The sequence below is a fragment of the Phaenicophaeus curvirostris genome, unplaced genomic scaffold (assembly GCF_032191515.1).
Source record: "Phaenicophaeus curvirostris isolate KB17595 unplaced genomic scaffold, BPBGC_Pcur_1.0 scaffold_178, whole genome shotgun sequence".
Taxonomy (NCBI): Eukaryota; Metazoa; Chordata; class Aves; order Cuculiformes; family Cuculidae; genus Phaenicophaeus; species Phaenicophaeus curvirostris.
Window position 1 is genome coordinate 158,892 of NW_027206798.1, and position 14,984 is coordinate 173,875.

The window sequence follows — 14,984 nt, forward strand, 5'->3', positions numbered from 1 at the left end:
AGGAAGAAAAGCATCACCGTCAGGATGTCAGCAGAGAGGGAGTGAAAGAATGGGAAAGAGAATAATTTGTTTTACCAGCTCCGGGATGGAGGTATTCTAAAAATGACTAAAAGAACAGGGTAAGATGTATGTAGATAGAATCCATCCCTAGAGACTTCTTATTGTTTCTCTGCTCCAATCTTCATGTTAATACCTTTGGGTGAAAGAACTAATAATTATTTGCGTTGTAGAGGAGTGGTTTTCAAGGCTTGTTTTAATAGGAATTGTCATGGCGTTGTGAAAGAGCAAGAGTTAAAGGTGTTGTGTTAACAGGACTGGGAAGCAGACGAATAGCCCAGAGAGCTCTTTTGAGAGTGGGGGATTTCATCCAGGAGGAGAAGGCGGCTGCATAATCCTTTCCCCGAAGAGGTGAGTGCTAGAGGATGTAGGAGGAGTCTGAAGATGAGCTCATATTGCAACTTCTGACACCTACTGATTGTTTTAATTCAAGTATTCCAGAAAATCTGTTAAAAATTCATGCAGTTTGTTTTACTTTTCTAGTTTGGAATAATTGCAGTAGACTAGCAGGCTCCCATTTGGTTATAAGCTCTCCTAGATTTCCCCAATATAAACTACTTCATATTGTTCCCCTGGGAATTTAATTGCATTAAGAAATGATTGGCCCTGATAGACTTCTATGGTCTGTGATAATTATAATGGAATAAGATATCCATATAAAAGCATAAAATGATGCTGAAGCACATGCGTTTTGATCATTAATTAGTGAACTATCAAAGGCATTGCAGATGGAACTGGTTTTTTGCTTTTTAGAACAGAGCCTGACCACTGCAGCCTCAACTGTGTAGTAAGCTTATTTTTAGTCCTTCTTGCTTTAGTGAATACATCTGAACGTGTATTTATGTACATATTCAACTCTGCTGTGAACTTTGTAATGCTTTAAACCTTCCTGCGGAGAAGTCTGAGAGGTAGGTTTCCTTCTGGAAGAGGCCAGTGAGGCTGCTCCGTTGGTCCAGAAAGCTCTTTCTGTAGCAGTTTACTGTTTTCTTAGGGTGATACCAAATCTCCCCGTACTGGTTAATGGAGCAGCTGGGACCTGCTAACGAGCTGGTTCATAAGGAAACAGCTTACTCGTATAAAAGCAGCAAAGCTAAAAGCCGTTTGAAATCTGTGGTTCAGGAGTACTAGGGTTTTTATTCTCCTGTCCCCCAAAATCACTCTGTGTTCTGCCCATCTGGATTACTGTCAGGGGGGTTGGATTAATTAGATGAACAGATGTCAGTGTTTTATCCATTGCCTGGCATCCTGTCATCTTCAAAAGTATCCACAGCTTCCAGTTGGGACCTCCAGGGCGCTGGAAGGATTTCCTCAGAGAAAGGTTAGGAGCTGGCTCCAGTATTTCAAAACCCACGTTACGGCAATCATGACATTTTACTTCTGATTCTGTTGCATTGGGTACAAACTGAGGGAAAAACACGATTGCTTAAAAAGTGTGAGTGGAAAGGGGTGATTTGGATCTAAATATCTCATAGCATGTATTTCTACTTGTGTTTGTGTATTTGACAGCAGGTATGCATACACATGTATTTTTTCCCTTTTCTTAAATAATGTATGCTTTTTTATAATCAGATGTGCCTTAAAATATGACGCAAAAAGGGATGTTTGTCTTGGCTTATCTTTTCTGCCACACAGACATTCCTGAGCTTGAGCATGCGGGTGGTTAGAGGGTATTTTGATACGGTCTGCTTTCAGTAACGTCCTGTCAGGACTTGGGACTCATCTGCTCCTCTGATGGAACACTTAGGGCAGCAGCATCTTCTGTCGATATTTAGTAGCTGCAGGATTTCAGGTGCCATCACGATGAACCTGAATGTGACCTGAACTGCACTGAAAGCAGGTTGAGGCAGGAATGGCTTTTTATCTTCTTGAACCATGTTCGAGGTTGTGATCGTTCAAACTAAACATGGATCTATGCTAGCAAAGTCTTCCTCAGGGTGGATGTTCCCAGCTGTTTGGACATGTGCAGAAGGTGGTTTTATGCCTTGTGCTGAAGCTTGCGAAAAGAATGTAAAGGTGCACGTCTCTTAAGATTTCAATGGCATTTAGCTGTCAGAACTATGTAACAAGTGCAAATTAAGAAGAACGTAAGTGCAGCATCTGCCAAAAAGGCAGTAAAGATCTACCTGTGTTGTACGGCTGGCCTGTCAATAACTTTAGGACATGACCGCAGGTTTGAACATTTCAATCTGGAACAGATGTTCTGTTTCCAGGTATTCTTTTTGTGGGCTTTTGTTTGGTTCTTTGTTTGTTTGTTTGTTTGTTTGTGCTTGGGGTTGTTTTTTCTGTTATTTTAGCCGTGTAGATATTGACAAGAAAACAAACTAGCCCTGAACTCTGCCCCTACCCCGACACATGCTTGTTCCCACCCTAGGACCGTGGGTTAGCACTCTGCCTGCTGGGGGACTTGCAGCGCTTGGGCTCCTGTTCGTGTACTGACACAGCTCTATGGCCAGGACTACAGGACTCTCTTCTGATTATCCTTAGAACGTTACTGGTTTTGCTCCTAGGAATCTAACTTAGCTGGAAAAGGACAAAACTGAATTAGAAAACAAAATGAGTAGAAAATTGCTTTTTATGTTGTAACGCTTTATTGCCCTGGTTCTAGGCTTTTTGGCTCTGATTTGGGAGGTAGGGTTGTAGAGAAGAAGTTGAATGCCATGTCCTGCTGTCCAGCAACCACATATGTTTAAGGTGCTAGTTTGAGAAAAACCAAAAGAGTTCAATAGCGTCATGGGATTCTGCCACCTTTCCATCAGATCTCTGTATCTCGGTCTGGCCCGAAGCACAGATCTTAATCGGACAATATTTTATTTTCACTCCCCTGCACGTGCAGTCATTTGGAATGATGCCTGGCAGAATCTGCCTCCAGATGGGATGGAGACGTTTCTTTCTTCCCATACCCACCTAGAGATGCTCTGCTTACTTCTGTTTTGTAATTCTTGAAATTCTAATTCTTGAAATACTAATTAGTATCAGTTTGAGCAACATGGGAAATCCACAACTTATTCTGTGAAACACTTATTTTTTTCTGGAAAAAAAAAGATAAATATTTAAGATTTAAAAAGAAAACCCTGAACACTGCTTTTATTTGGATGAACAATAAGTTAAGCTTTATTTAAGAGTAAGAAATTTTGAAACTGCTGTTGTCACAATGCAGAAGACGGAGTGGCAGTATCTTTTGTGTTTGACGGGTAACGAATTAATGCAGAACTAAAAGATCTAATTGTCTTTGTTTGGATTTGCATGAAGAGCAGTCTTTGTTACATTTTCCTGCAGGATGTCTTCCTTGCTGGAGTGTGTCTGGGGTGTTGCCGCATGTGGATAACAAGGCAAAACCTGGAGAAAGCAATCGGTGAGTATGCAGCCCTTGTAAGCCCAGGGCTCGGGAAGCGGAGGGTATAGGGACCCGTCTGGACACGCCAGAGCCTCCTCCAGCAGGAAGGGATCGTTCAGAGCCTCATTGCACTGACACGCGCTGTCAGGCCTTGTAGGAGCTGCTGAGCCACAGGGATGGTGCAGAGTCTCTGCTGCCACCAGTTGTGGTCCCAGCTGAGCCCCCAGCACAGCCGCATCCCCAGCGGTGCCGTTTCTGGCCAGAGCCGTTCTGGCAGACGTTGGCACCCGACCGGCAGGAGCTGTGGGTGCTCAGCCCTTGCTGCAGGTCAGCGGAGGGGAGAGCAGCCCTGGGCCGCCGAGAGGACGCGCAGGCAGCTTGAGGGTACTGAGTCTGGCAGGGTTGGCCAGAGCTGGCCAGGATCGGAGCAGCCCCAGCTTCACCAACGGGTCCAGCCCCTCTTCTCCTTGGTGGCTGAGAACTCTGGGTGACACCTCAGGGTCAGGGACGGATGGAAGCTGGACACCCAGCTTGAGGCCGCACAGCTGCCTTGAGGGCAGCGACCATGAAGGGCTGTGGATTTGGTCTCAGGTGGCTTTTCTCTCTGTTCCTGGATGTGTTTTACAGAACTGGTTTCCCTCTGGCTTGGGGATCTGTGGGCTCTTGATGGTGAAAGTGCCCAGGACATGGTGACAGAGGTGGGGTTCTGTCCACTGCGTGTGTTTGTGACCCCTCCGTGGGATGGAGGTGGCAGGATGGGATGTGCTTCTGCGAAGGGCTCTTTTGCAGCAGAAGTGGCTGCAGTGTCTCCGTGTCCCCTTTGAAGGAAGGTGTTTACTGTCGCCTTGTGCTGGAGCTGTGCTGAGGCTTTGCCTTTCTCGGACTCCTGGCAGTGCTGTCCCAGCCCGGGGAAGCCCACCATACTGATCATATTATTCTTTCCAAGAGAATCCAGGTCCTGAGCAGTCTTACAGGGGAGCGTAAGTTGAAGACAAGTCCTGCAAACTGGAGGTGTGGAGCCTGGTGTCTGTCCTGAGATACATCGCCTGCAGAAGATGCCACCTCCCTGAGGGGAACAGTTCCATCTGATCCAACTCCTGCTTTCTTTCTCTAGAGATGGACACAGAGGCTGTTCAGAAGGTTGTCTTTCGAAAAGGGAGTAAAAACCTTAGACCCCAAGCTAAATCCAGCATCGGCAGAAATTATGTTGCTTAGAAAACAGATAATAGAGAAAGACAAAAAAATTGAAGCACTGGAGGCTGAGTACAAACTTGCTAAGTTACGTGACTAATTGTAACTGCCCGTCCCTGCCAAAGGAGCAGAGGCGATGCCGGCCACTGGCACACCCGGTAGCTGCTGTCCCGTAGTGACCCGGTGTCACCCATCAGGGAGGAGGGAGCGTTGGGGTGGCCCTCCCTGCTGCAGGGATGGGATTTGTCCATGTAGCTGAAAGGAAAACTGGACAAGGATCAGCGCTCCCCATGTGCTCTCCTGGCCCCCTGAGTTTTGTTGGGTGGGACAACCTGTCCGAAAGGCTGGGAGCGAACTTCCAGGCACCAGCGCTGGAGAGGAACAGAGAACGTCTTGGCCATGGCAAACGCCCTGTGAGCTCTCCAGAGGGGCACAGGATGGACTGACATTCCCAATTGCTCCTCCAGGTGTGCTCGGCGAGACAACCCCAAGTGTTCTGAAGTCGCAGAGGACCAAGAGTGTCAGAGGGCCCCGAGATGAGCAACTGCACTTGACGATGGGTGCAGTAGGAGCCCTGCATTCCCTCGTGATTGTGATCCTGGTGTGCGGTGTCATGATCTGGGTGCGGAGGAACAGAGCCAGGTGAGTCACTGATTGCCCCCATGGCTTCCTGCAAGGGCTGCTCATAGCCACAAAGCATTTCTGCTCAGGCTGCTGGGAAATGGCAAATGAGGTCTTGGCCAAAATTCACTGATAAGGTTTTGGTTATTCTCAGGTGCTTAAATTTGCATCTGAACTCCTGGGGCTTCTTTATAGGAGCCCCCTCTGACCAGAGCCGAGGTCGGCTCAAGCAGATCCTGCCTGGACATGCTCCTATCACGTTGTTCCTAAGGGGCAATCAAGGTGGGGGTGTCATTTCCCTCCCCACCAGATCTCCATCATCAGAAGTTGGGAACAAAATGTGCTGTAAGGGCACATCCTGCAAGCAAAGCACAGGTCAGTGTTAATTGGTTTGAAGAGCATCCCCAAGAGTGGAGTTTGGGGAAGTCCTGGGACCTGAGGTGTTAATAGTGTAATTACAGAGCTGTGCTTGGCCAGGGGGATTCCCATTCCCTGGATGGCTGCTGGGAGAAAGCTTTTCATCATGTTTCCACTAGTAAAACTCGGTAGCTTGGGTTTACAGAAGGTCTCCCCAAAGGCACTGGTGGGGTAAATGTCTGGTGGAGGAAAGGAGCAATGTTTAACAGGGCTGACTTTAAGTTTACAGGAATACCAGGTAGTTAGAAGGTGGTGGCTGAAGCCATTAGAAAATTTCCTGTATTCCTTTTGTATGCGGCATTGATACTGTCAGGTCTTTCTGAGGTCTGGGTGTTAACAGGAGATTAGAGGAATAGAAAGTGTCTTTGGTCAAACTCTGACCCACTGGAAAAAGTCAGAACAGCGAGGCTCCCGCTCAGTGCAGAACTGAAACTGTTGAGCAGAGGGCAGTTATCTGAAGAGTTGGGCAACCAAGAATTTCATCTGTACTGGCCATGGATAATGAAATGACGATGAGGCATCGCCTCTTGGTTGTGAAGCCAGATCTAAGTTCAATTTTAGGATTTGGGGAGTTGAGGGAGGGAATTTTGCTTTCGTGTAGCTTATATCAAAATTGATTTGTCCTCCGAGTTTCCAGAAGGTGTTTGTAACCCTGAAACCAAACCTGTACCATATTCCAAAAGTCAGGTTTTGGAATCTTGAGCTCATGGTGGCAGGGCAGAGCAGCCTGGCCTGTATCTGTGCTGGGGTGCTAGTTTTCTACAGGGATGAGCGCGAGGAAGGTGACTGAGGGGTGCTGAGTGGTCCCACTGCAGGCTCAGTGTATTGTCTTGCATGTGCTGAGGGACCAAAGGAGGCTGGTGGATTTCTCAAGTTTAGAAAAGGAAGGGGAAAAGGCAAAAAGGAAGCACGCATCTCAATGGTGATGTTGTCAGTCACGCTTGTTGAAACTGCCCTGGTGAAATCCTTTGTGTGCATCGGTGTGGTGTTTGCTGTCTGTCTTTTGGGAGCATCTTCATCCAGTACAGGAGGAATTTTTTGTTTTATCTTAACTTTAATTTCCTCTCAGCCTCTTCCACCTCCTTAGAACCAAACCACCATGGGAAGAGAGGCCATAGAGTATGACCTGGAGCTGGCCCTTTGGAGGGCTGTAAAAGGCAGCGGGCTCAGGCTGGGGTGTTGACCTCAGCACAGCCAGTTGCACCTTAAATAGATCAGATGAAAATGTTCGTCGCTGGAGGATGAGCAGTGTTTCCTCGTGAATGAGGATGGTTGTTAGTCTGTGCTTGTTTCTCAGCTTGAACTCTCTAGACTGGTGGCGGAGGAATTGGAACCACTTGTGCGTTGAGTTTTGGGAGATGGAGACGGGCATGGCGAGTGTCTGAAATGCAAACTTGAGGTGTGAGGTAGGCTCTGTGGAGCCTCCTGCGATGCCTGTTGGGTGTTGTTGGGTTCTGTGCCCGCCCCCCGAGTACCAGTGCCCGTTACGTAACGGCGTTGCCGTGCTACCCCGAGGTAGCACACGAGGAGAGTGACAGTTGGAGACAGTCTGACAGTTAGAGACAGTCTCAGTTGGTGTGCTCGTGACAGCCAGGCTGGTTTTGGTGCGTCTGCGAGGTTTGGTGCCAGTTGAAGCCATGGCTCGTAGGCGCACCAAGTTTGGCTGCATGTACCCGTGGTGCATCTGTAAGCAGCGCCGCCATGGGCCGACCAAACAAGTGCGGCCAGATGCTCTGAGAGCTCGTACCCCGAGAGCTCGTACCCCGAGAGCTCGTACCCCGAGAGCTCGTCGCCTGATGATTTTCTGGGTCAAGGTACTGGTACCATGATAGCGCAGGCAGCGTAACTCCAGTCGAGCCGTTTGAAGAGGTGGCAGAGGTTTAGTCTAGGGGAGGGCTGAGAGGTGGGAGGTTGAACCTTGTGCCCCTGGAGATAGTGTGGATGCGATGTGGTAGTGGTGCTGGATGTTGGGACTGCCAGGATCTGACCCAGCCTGAGCTCTTGGTAGCTCCAGAGGATGTGGAAGGTACTAGAAACAGCAAAGGTCAGCACAGCGTCTCCACTTTGAGGATTGCTTTTTGGAAGCATTAATGTTTTGTTGATAACGCCTCTTGCAGTCAAGACACCGTCTTTTTTGTGTGTCGTTTTCTGTTTGCCACGACTCCTCTGTAGAGGTTCCCTGCCCTCGACATGGTTGGTGTTTCCCAGCGGGTTGAAAGACGCTGGGAAAGCTGCTGATTTGGCACCCGGGTCCTCTTCCTCACCTGCTGTTGGTGTCACCAGCCTGTTCAACTGCTGCTGCTGTAACCGATTTCTAGTTTGTTGATCTTGATAGAAAGGGCGCAGAGGGATCGGGGAAGCGTGGGTGGTTTTATTCTCTGCCATGTTTGCAATGATTTAAATCCAATATGACCATGATCCTAGCTGAATGGTTCCTTTGCAGCAATGATAGGATGAGAGGACATGGCCTCAGGTTGGTCCAAGGGAGGTTTAGATCGGGTATTAGGAAAAACTTCTTTACTGACAGGGGCTGCCCAGGGCAGTGGTGGAGTCTCCATCCCTCGAGGGGTTCAAAGCACATGTGGACACGGCACTCTGGGTTTAGCAGGCACGGCGGTGTTGTGCTGACAGTTGGACTGGATGAACTTGGAGGTCTTTTCCAACCTTAATGATTACGTAACTCCCTGGCTGTGGGGGCTGTTTGAAGACACAAGGGCAGAGCACTCTCTTCTACCAAGACCTCATTTCTTTACTTCAGTGAGGTCTCATCCAGATTCGGCCTCGGGGGTTGAGCGGTTGGTTCCCTGAGTCTGCAGGATGCTGTTAACCAGCATGGCCACTGGTCAGCATCTTCTCCGCTTGCTGACTTCCAGGCCCCTGGGGTTTGGTGCTCGCCATCCTCTGGCCAGGCTGATGATGGGAGGGAAGCAGCTGCCGGATTCACAGGGCTCAGCTTTGCTCGCCTTTGTACCTGCACTCCAACAACAGTTTGCGCTGGCGGGGCCGTGTGGCGCATCACGTGCGCGGTGCTGTTTCTGCCGGGGTCCTTGCCCATCTGTTCCCAGCTCTTTCTGGGTTATCGGGCGCGGGTCCAAGTCCTCGCAGGCAGCCGGGCTCCACGGCCAGAGATTACGAGCAGTAACCTTCCTGGCAGGAGCGGCGTGGCTTTGCTTTTATGCAGATTAGCCGTGTGCTTCTCACTCCAAGGCGTTCCACAGGAAAAGACGTTTCCTGTGTTTGCTTCTTGGTGGGCGGCTCCGATGATGCATCCGTGGCCGAGCCTGCTCTCAAGGCTCCGGAGAGGGATTCCGGCACGCTGCCCGCCGCTTTGCCTTCCACCTCCACCGCTCCGTCACCACAACACAACCACACACGCGCTCGTACTGTTGGTGTCATTCATTCAGGGCCAAGATTGCTTTAAAAAATTCCCTTGGCCCCAGTTCAAACAGGAGTACAGCTGGGATGTGTTAGATTTCAGGCAGTCTGCCCTCAGTTTGAGATGAGTTATAAATAGCAGTGCCGACTTCCTTAACTACCACTCTCTGAGGTAAAATGCAGGTTAGTTACTGTGGGAATCAATTAGGGCTTCTCGAGCTTAAACAGCCAGGAATGCTTTGTATTATTCTTTAATCAGAAAAAAATGGACAACAAATCTGGTCAGGAGAAGATTTCAGGCCCAAGGTGAGAGCTTAGGGCTTTTTTATTATGTATAAATTCTTGGCCTCTCAGTTTCTGGGGCAGTTGTGGCCGATGCCCACAATTGCCAGTAATTAAATGATGCTGATTTGAAACCTGTGAGTTCCGTAAAGGGCTTTTTTCGTTTTCTTTTTCTGACCTGATAAATACAAATAGGTGATAAGATGATGGGTGAAAATCGGAATTGCATTTTTCTTACCGTGGTGGTTGATTCTTGCTTCTAAAGTGGAATTTGCTGCTTCCCTTTACTTATCTTCCTGCTGGGACCAGTAAACCAGTCCCCTCCAACTGAACCAAACTGCTCTTCCAAGAGGCCAAATTTCTCTTCAGCTGGATATGCTCCACTTGGAAGCTTTTTTTCTGTAGGGAAAAGCCCGGTGTTTTGAAGAACAGCTGGTTTTCAGGGTGCTGTTTTGGTTTTGGAGGCCTGACCCCTTACATCACACAGATTTGAGAGCTTTTGAACTTCATGCTGGCTTTGGGGTTGCTGTTAGAGGCTTTTTCTATAGAAATCATGGAATCATAAAATGGTTTGGGTTGGAAGGGACCTTAAAGCCCATCCCGTTCCAACCCCCTGCCATGAGAAATATGTTATTTTCCCGGGAGCTTGGCCATCTCTCCGGAGCGCCGGTGTATGGTTTACAAATGGTACCAAACAACTTTTGCTTTTGGAAGTTTCACTGGTGGTAGGTCTCCGTTTTGCCAGGTTTTAGTACTGAGCAGCGTTAGAAAACAGCGGAGATGGCGAGGTTGGAGAGAGAATAGAAGCAATTTCTGTGAATGCAAGGAGGTGCAAGCAGGGGGTCTGGACTTCAGTGATCAAGGAGCAACACTTGCTCTCAATTATGTCTCTCTGTGGCAAGGCCTTTGCTTTTGAAGTGTAATCGCAGTCATCTACTCCTGCGGTTTCCTCTTGAAAGGATTCCCCATGTATCAGTCCCGAGAAGAATCTCCAGCCTTTTGCAGTCGGGAGTTTGGTATTTCCTTATTTATCCTGAAGTGTTCTCGCAAGCCAACAGGCGTCTCCTCCTCTCGGGTTACCCATCTCCCTTAACGTGGGAGGACAAAGGAGCAGCCTGGCACCTCTGCTTCCCCCAGAGTCTTCACGTGAGCTCTTGGATTGATCCACACTTTGCTGCGGTTCATCTTTGACTGCTCTTTCCTGGAGGCACGCATAGTGTAATTACCTAAAAGGATTGGGATAGTGGATTCAAGAAGGCTTCCTGGTGGTAAGTTCCTTAAGCTGGAGCAGCACTGTGAAGAGGAGAGCAGTGAAAGCCCCGTCAGCAAGAGAGGTGGATGTCTTAGGTAGGAAAAGTTGAAGGAAGAATCGATGTATTGCAGCATTTGCAATGTACACAAAGCACAAATGAGCCTGTTGGTTTGCAGCAAGTCCAGAGCGTGTGTATGAAATAATTCCTTCGTTAGAGGATAATTTCTTCTGTTCATGGAACTTTTATCAGGCTGTGATTTGGAGCGATGCTCTTTGTGTTGGTTTTTAGCATCCTTTGTGTGCTAGGGCCTCGTGGAAGCGCTCAAAGCAGCGCTGTTGGAAAGCATGTGGCGCGCTCCTACGTTGAGCAGTCAAGGTGATGGCTTGGTCACCTCCTGGAAATATGTTTGGGTTTTTTTTTTCTTTTATCTTTATTTTTTATGGCTGTATAAACAGTTCCAGGGGTTTTTGAAGTCTGTTTAGCGGGGGGGGTGCAGGAGAAGTTTGACTTGCCAAAAGCTGGGAAGCACTCCTGGTGGCACCACTTTTGCATACCAAAGAGGATAAGGTGGGGAGGGAGATAACGTCAATAATCTCAGGTGATACCCACAAGGCAAGGCTGAGGGACAGTTGTTTGGAAGATGTAAACACAATTTGCATCTACTGGGATATGGAAGCTCCGCATGGGTGCTCCCATTCAGGAGGAAAGTCACTGTAGTTCTGGGATTCAGGCTGCCCCCATCAAAGACGTCTTTTCTTCCTGACCCTTTGAGTGGAAGCTCCTCTTCGGAGCGTGGCACAAAACCCTGTGGGCACATGTTCTGCGCTGTGGGATGTGGCAGGGATCAAGAGCCCCTCCGGGCTCCTTCCTCAGAGGTGCTGCAGCCTCTCTCCACGTTACTCCTCAGCAGCAGCGTCTGTGGTAACTTGAATGTAACTTTCCCAGAACTGGTTTTAGTACTGGTATGGACCAAAATGGAAACGGCCAGCCCAGCTGAGTGTGAGCTGGGTGTCTCCGACCCTCCTCAATGGAGAATCGTACTGTGGTTGTGTGTGAACAGCTTCTGTAGGGCGGCAAACGCTGTTTCCAGGTGTGTCAAGGCTGAAGTGGAGTGGAAGGAGAGGACTTGGACTTGGTTCTTCCTTGATTTGTGCCGTATTTGTGCATATTCACTTAAGGAAACCTGCTTTCATTTGCATGAGTAGCCCCCCTTGCCAAAAGCGAGGTGCTTTTCCCACTCTCTCCATTCCCTCCTGTGCTCCCGCTCCTGTTGCCCCAGCAGTGCCCCGTTAGCTCCCCGTGGTGCCCCTGCTCCCTCCGGTTGGCACGGGGAGGTTTTCCTGGCAGCCGAGGCGCAGCAGCCAGCTGGTCAAACAAATGTTTTCAGGGTCTGTGCGTTGGGACTTCAAGCTGTTCTGGCTTGGCAATTGAGTTGGATTTTCCAAAGTTTCACATACTGCGTGGACTTTTTTCCATCCAGCCCCTCCAGGAGGGTGGATGCTGCGAACACAGCTGAGAAACTGTTGTGGTCTCTGGGATTCTTTAGGGTTTGCAGCAGGAGCTGGCTTTGTGCCATACTTGCCTGTGTAGACCTGCAGTGTCACTCCTCAAGCACCTGAGCTGGGCGAGGGAGGGTGGATCTGTACAAATACCACCCCGGGGCTGGTTGCAGGAAGGAGTGGGGTAAGAGTCCATTGTCATGGAGATCTGCTGGAAGGCATCTAATTGGTGTTAGTTAGGTCATCCCGAGATCAGCAATCTGTGTTCAGTCCCAGATGGAGGTTAAAGACTGTGCCTGGGAGTCATTTAGAGGTCACTATGCCAAAACCAGTCCTTGCTTTAGGTGGAAAACTGCCATTTGGAGGTTTATAGCATTTTCGGGAATTCTGATGGATTCATTTCGTGTCCTGGCTCCAGGCAGTGGTAGTGGGGGTCAGGAGGTCCTTGGAAGTTGCATTCATTCACTCATCCCATCCTGCCTGCTCTAAACCCCAGGGACCTGGCTTTCAAGGCTGACAAATTACTGTTTCCTGGATCTGGAGAAATTTGATTTAGAAATCTTTATTCTACAAAAGGCAGCAGACACAAAGCACATATTAAAAAAGGCAAAAATGGAACTGGAGCCTGGAATGCTGTGGATGTTAGTGGCTCTGCCCAGTGTTACTGCATCAATATGAGTTAATTGAAATGTGTAAGTGTAAATTAACCGCCTGTAGTGTTTTGGGAGACCTTGTTATACGTGAAAGAAGCAGCGTTTCTCGTGAATATTTAAATTTTCAGTCTTACATTTACCTTGTTGTGGAATATCTGGACACTAAACTACTGCCTGCTACGGGGAATGGCCACTCACACCAATAATCCATCTTTCTTAATGATCCTTCCCGGCTTCTTGCGTGTCCTGCGGCCATGGGAGAAATGTCAGCATTAAATGACTTCTCGTTCATGTTTTGTGAAAGGTCTGTAGGTTTAGAAGGGCAGTGGGAATCCTGTAATTCAGCACGTGGCTGTGGGGTTCAGTTCCTGAAACGAGGCAGATGAGCTTCTGCTCTGCACCAACCTGCTGTGAAGCTGTAGGTGCCTTCAAGTATGGAAAGGGGCTTCAGGAAAGCTGGGGAGGGGCTTTTCATCAGGGAGTACAGGGATAGGAGTGAGAGGGAAGGGTTTTAAGCTGATGGGGCTTTGAGCAACCCGATGCAGTGAAAAAGAATTCATAGAATCACAGAATCATTGAATGGTTTGGGTTGGAAGGGACCTCAAAGCTCCTCTAGTTCCAAGCCAAATCATTCGATGATTCTGTGATTCTATAAAGTTCTCTTCTGGGGTTTTGGGAGATTGTGAATGATTCCTGTGTGTAGCTGGATGTACATCACGTGTCACAACTTGCCTTGCAGGCTTCAAGCCCGATGGATCAGATGGGGAAGATGAGGCCTCAGCCGTACGGAGGAACCAACCCCTACACACAACAGCAGGGACCTCAGGCGGGGCCACAGCAAGGACACGGCTATCCAGGACAGCCCTACGGGCCACAGACTCCTCAGAGATACCCCATGGGAATGCAAAGCAGGGCACAAAGTACAATGGGCAGCCTCTCATGTGCACAGCAGGTAGAAGACCTGAGCTTCTGTACTCTCTGTTCACAGCAGGGGCGGGTGGGAGAGCAGCAAAGTGCTCCAAGGGACCAGCATCAGCCAGGTTGGAGTTGGCTCCTTGGGTTAAATGACATTTCTTTACAGCACCTCATCTGGATCCAGGGCTAATGGATGTATGAGGACCTGTGGAATCCTTGCTTCCAAAAGCAGCAGAGCAGTGAATCTAACAAGGGAAAAACAAACAGTGAGGGTAGCAAGATACTCTTCCCTCTGTGTTCTGTATAAGACAGAGCTGTACTTTACTGAATAAATCACTTCCAGGTTGGATCCAAGTGGCTCCTGCTGTAGCGTGGGCAGGATTCAAAAGGCTGCCTTGTTTTTTGGAGCAAGCAGCCTTGCCTTTTGATGCCTTTTGACTGTCACTGAAGGGTGGTCAGATAAGGATCACTAAGAACTTAGTTAGGGTGCCTATTGAGGTTCTGTTACTGCCAAGAACAATGGTGGCTTTTGCTGTTATCTAGGAGGTTTCCTTGTGTAGGAGGTGGCATTGCCAGTTAACTGTTGTGCTCCAGTATCTGAATGTTTCACTTCTTGAGCGTAATCTTGTGTGTACATAAGATATCTTCATAACTGATCTAATTCTTCCCTCCTCTTCTGCAGATTCCTCCTTATGGACAGCAGGGCCCCAGTGCGTATGGGCAGCAAAGCCAGACTCCTTACTACAACCAGCAAAGCCCTCATCCGCAGCAGCAGCCTCCATATTCCCAGCAGCCTCCATCCCAGACCCCTCACTCTCAGCCTTCATATCAGCAGCTGCAGCAGCAGCCTCAGTCTCAGCCTCCGCAGCTGCAGACATCGCAGCCTGCCTGCTCCCAGCAGCAGTCCCAGCCGTCCCATCAGCAGTCTCCCACTCCGTATCCCCAGCAGCAACCCGCAGCCCAGCAGCATCCTCAGAGCCAGCCTCCCTCCTCGCAGCAGCAGTCGCAGTCGCCCTACCAGCAGCAGCAGCAAACTCAGCAGACGGCTTCCTCGGTTCTTTCTCAGCAGTCGTCCTCATACCCTCCATGGCAGCCGCAGCAGCAGCAGTCTGCCTACTCCCAGCAGCGCTTCCCCCCTCCTCAGGTAGGGCCGCTCTGCTTTATTTCGAGCCGTAAGGGGTTCTTAAAGAAACTTGGGCAAATCCTTTTCGTTGCACGCTCAAGTCAGTTGAATTACGGGTCAGCAAGCTGCTTGGAAGGATTATGTTAATGACCGTGCTGCCTTCTCTGTTGTGTCTAGATCTCCATCTCCAAGATGTGGTGGTTGTAACAAGTTAAGCCCTGCTGATGCAGCGGTTTTGAGGACTGGTGTGGTGTAAATTTTGCC